A 4,892-nucleotide genomic window follows, 5' to 3' on the forward strand; every position below is an offset into this window, starting at 1 on the left:
TTCTGCCATGGCCAGCGAAGAGCCCGGATCTCAATCCCATTGAGCACCTCTGGGACCTGTTGGATCGGAGGGTGAGGGCTAGGGCCATTCCCAACAGAAATGTCCGGGAACTTGCAGGTGCCTTGGGGAAGAGTGGGGTGACATCTCACAGCAGAACTGGCAAATATGGTGTAGTCCATGAGGAGGAGATGCACTGCAGTACTTAATGCAGCTGGTGGCCACACCAGATACTGACTTACTTTTGACCCGCCCTTTGTTCAGGGACACATTATTCCATTTCTGTTAGTCACATGTCTGTGAAACTGGTTCAGTTTATGTCTCAGTTGTTGAATCTTGTTATGTTCAGACAAATAATTGCACATGTTAAGTTTGCTGAAAATAAACGCAGTTGATGTTTCTTTTTTTGCTGAGTTTTACATACTGTATGAATACACAACAACATGATATGTTTTTCCCAGCCTCTCAAACAACCATAAAGTAATGGTTCCATGTCTGTAAATCATCGGTTCTCAAACTTGGATGGTCTTGCTGTTTAGTGTTGGGAAACTCACCAGGGAGAATCATTGGAGATTACTGTAGGCCTCTTTGATAGGATCCAGGTAGTGGTTGTTTGAGCCCTTCACACCTGCTGGGGATTATTGCTGTTAGTTATTCTATTATTCATCCTCTTCCGAATCATATACCATTGTGGTGTATGACTTGCTATAATGACCGCAATACGTTCTATATGTTTGTCCCAAATTGAACAGAACCCTTAATCCCAGCCTTTGTTGTAATGGTGAGACTGAGTGAGTGCAGTTCCTCTGAGCTGTACCAGAGGGAGCTCTTCTCTCCCTGAGCCGGCGTCAGCCGGGACAATCCCAGTCTGTTGTGTTGATGAGAAGTACTCTGTCTAGACAGACTGGAGGGAGAGGAGAGACTGGTAGGGCTGACTGTGGCGCTGAGGGTGAGAGAGAAGAGGTAGAGGGTGGAGAGAGCGATTGTGGCGAGGGAGAGTGTCTCAGGGGGTTGGGTTGGGTTTTAAGCAAAAAGACACATTTCCGTTCTCTGGGGAGGACAGTGAGAGGGAGAGAAACGATATGTTTTTTATTTTTTATTTATTTTTTATTTCACCATTATTTAACCAGGTAGGCTAGTTGAGAACAAGTTCTCATTTGCAACTGCGACCTGGCCAAGATAAAGCATAGCAGTGTGAACAGACAACACAGAGTTACACATGGAGTAAACAATAAACAAGTCAATAACATGGTAGAAAAAAAAGAGAATCTATATACAATGTGTGCAAAAGGCATGAGGTAGGCAATAAATCGAATAATTACAATTTAGCAGATTAACACTGGAGTGATAAATCATCAGGAGCATCATGGCAAGAAGAGATACTTGGTGTGCACAAAGAGCAGGAAAAGTCAAATAATAAAACAGCTATGGGGCCGTGAGGTAGGTAAATTGCGGGTGGGGTAGTTTACAGAATGACCTAGTTCAGTGCAGCGATCCGGTTACTGCTCGGATACAATATAACAGTATGATTGAAGGGAGATTAACAAGCTCCCAATTCAGAGATTTTTGCAATTTTGTTCCAAGTCGCAGGCAGCACGGAACTGGAGGAAAGGCGTCAAAGTTGAGGTTTTAGCTTTGAGGGATGATCAGTTGAGATTATCCACCCTGCTTTGGAAGCGCGTGCTGCGGCGGGCTGGTGTAGCCATCGAGCCCAGTGAACTGAGGATAAGGCCGCGCACTTTACCTAGCATAGCCTTGTAGAGACCTGGGAGCCAGTGGGTCTTGACGACGAACAATGTAAGCGAGGGCCAGTCCGACTAGGCATACAGTCGCATGGTGGGTCGGTATAAGGTGGCCTTTTAGTAACAAAACGATGGCACTGTGATAAACCATAGAGCAAACCAAGTTTAGGCTGAAAGTTAGGAGTGTGGAAGCTATTTTGTAGATGAACATCGCCGAAGTCGGGATCGGGTTAGGATAGTCAGTTTACTAGGTAAGGTTTGGCGGCCGGTAGTTGCAGGAGGCTTTGTTGCGGAATAGAAAGCCGATTCTTGATTTGATTTTGGATTGGAGATGTTTGATATGAGTCTGGAAGGAGAGTTTGCAGTCTAGCCAGACACCTAGGTACTTATAGATGTCCACATATTCTAGGTCGGAACCGTCCAGGGTGGTGATGCTAGTCGGGCGTGCGGGTGCAGGCAGCGAACGGTTGAAAAGCATGCATTTGGTTTTCTATGTGGTCGTTTCTACCTAGCTTCGTTGAATACACTGACTAAGTCATTCTGGATAAGAACTTCTGCTAAATGTAAAATGGGGAGGAAGGCAGAGAGAGAGTGAGAGGGGGAGGAGGGCAGGGAGAGAGGGGGAGGAGGGCAGGGAGAGAGTGAGATGAGGGGGAGATTAGGATCCTAACTTGCTGATAGAGGGGAGCTGCCAGTGATTGTAATTGAAGAGATGACATGGTCCCATGGCTCCCTCCCTCCCTACAGTATCCCTGCCCTGCTCCTCTTGTGTTTTCTGGCTAATTTTACTCTCTATCCATCTCCCTCTCTCTGTCTGTCTCTACCGCCCTCCCTACCTTCCTCTCTCTCTACCTCTGTCTCGCTTTCCTTCTTTCTCTCGGTCTGCCTTTCTATTTTCCCCTTGATCGCAACACATTTTTCACGTGGCACACACGGAGACATACTTGCTCACGTGTTGTTAGGAGTCCTAGCCTTCTTTCCTACTCTACGATGGAGATGTGTAGAGCTTCTTTAAAAAAAAAAACGTTTTACAGCTATTACTGTGTCGCTAAGCTACACGGGGTTGCTCAAGACCCAGTATGACTGAGTTGTATGTGGGAACCACATTTAGCCAGAGGAAACTGCTGAAGATGCTTATCCTCAAGTCAACAGTAGGTCAAGAGGCCCCAGTAACCATAACTGAATGGAATCATAATGGATCAATTCCATTAAGTAGACCTTTTAGATATGAAATGATAGATAGCAATGCTATCTTCTAGCCAGTAGGGTGAGGTTCGGTATCTGATCTGCCTAGTTCAGACCGGGAGATGGTGYGGAGCATCTCCAACGAAGAGGCAAGAAGAGGGACTTCCACACTTGACATTTTCCAAACATTTCTTTATCTGGATTTATCATTTCTTTATCTTCCTTACCAAGGAAGTGGGAAACATGCCTATTACTCTGAGGAAGGGTTGGAGAGTGGAGACGTGTTCGTTGATTGTGTTTCAGACAGATGCAGCAGAGGCCTTTCAGACTGCTGGTACCTAATGGCTTCCTAAAGGTCTGGCTTTTAGAGTGATCTTGGTTTGCGTTGGTTGGGAAGGGCACGAGGTGGGCACTGGTAAATCATATGGCAAACAGCACCATGGCAGTAGGAGTTCTTCATATGCTTCCTGTAAGTGCTTGTTTAATTGTCGTGTGTGTGAGTGTGTGTGAGTGTGTTGGGTGTTGTTGATTTTCCCAGGGGATAAGCACACTATCCTTCAATCTATAGTTCAGTGTATGGGTTCCTATCGCAGACTACTTCCTACCGCTTGGTGATTGGCTTGCTATTTTTAGTTGSGAGAGCTGAGTGAGATTAAAGATGCATTTGGACTGGTTATTTGTTGTTCTTCTGCGTTGCTGTGTAACGTGCAGCGCTGCTCATCCAGTACTTCAAACTAACTCCCATTACGTCATGACATTATTCACTTATTGTTTACAATATTTTGTTATTTTGAGAGGAAATGCGTAGCCTACAACTCAACTCCTCTTTCTGGCTGGAGATGTTTGCGAAACCAGGCAATCATTTTGCCATGTGGGATGAGACAACCATTGCAAATGGGGAGAAGAGGGGGCCAACAGGTCAGTGGTGAAGGAGGATACAGTCCGGTTGAGAGTGACAGCTCCTTCAAAGAAACCCCTTCACCACCGCCAAATACATCTTGATAAGCATATCAGCCGSAAACCACTCATAATGTCACTCTTAGATGTCTTCCTATGTTGTCTTGAAAACCAATTCTCTGGTCAAGCCAACACATACTGCAGTTCTGGGTAAGTCTTCGTTTTGTCAACGTGCTCTCTCAGGACTTTTTATCCCCCAGCAGCACAGTCTGGCTTTCTATTTCTGGTTTCTGGACCCTACCTGGTAATGTTTAGGGTCAACCATTACAATGATTCAGCTGATGAGAACAGCTAAATGATCACCGTTGAACATTTCAGTCTGTAGACTCTGTGGAGCTGCTAGAGGTTTTTCCGTCAGGCTGTCTGTGAACTTGTCTGTCAGGGAAMGCTGTCTGTGAACTTGTCTGTCAGGGAAGGATGTCTGCTGGGATTCTCGGTGCTTTGGTCACAGCTAGCCAAGGGGACGAGGGGATGCTTTGACTGCTTGTGTTAAAACAACACACGCTCTGTAAGGTGAGACCAACAAAGGCCTTGGTAAATCATCCACCATTCATTGTCTTCAATATTCCACAACTGATTAGGAGTGTAGCTTGTAGTCCAGCGATGACCGGCGGATGGTGGTGCAGCTAACAGATGTCTGGAACTTTATCTAGGTTGTCATAAAAAATACAAAATACCACATAGATGTAAAAAGGAAGTAAGCAGTAAGAAAATATGATTGTGTATAGGAAAGAGAGAGTGGAGGAAGAACCCCCCAAGGAGGAAGATGGACAGAGAGAGAGAGAAGAGAGAGAGATGTGAGGAAGAGGGACACAGAGAGAGAGAGAGAAGTGGAGGAAAGAGGGACACAGAGAGAGAGAGTGTGGAGGAAGAGGACACACAGAGAGAGAGAGTGGAGGAAGAGGGACAGAGAGAGAGAGAGAGGAGAGAGAGGAGAGCGAAGAGAGGTACACAGAGAGAGAGTGTAGGAAGAGGACACACAGAGAGAGAGAGTGGAGGAAGAGGGTGTAG

The sequence above is a fragment of the Salvelinus sp. IW2-2015 genome, linkage group LG22, assembly GCF_002910315.2.
Source record: "Salvelinus sp. IW2-2015 linkage group LG22, ASM291031v2, whole genome shotgun sequence".
Classification (NCBI taxonomy): domain Eukaryota; kingdom Metazoa; phylum Chordata; class Actinopteri; order Salmoniformes; family Salmonidae; genus Salvelinus; species Salvelinus sp. IW2-2015.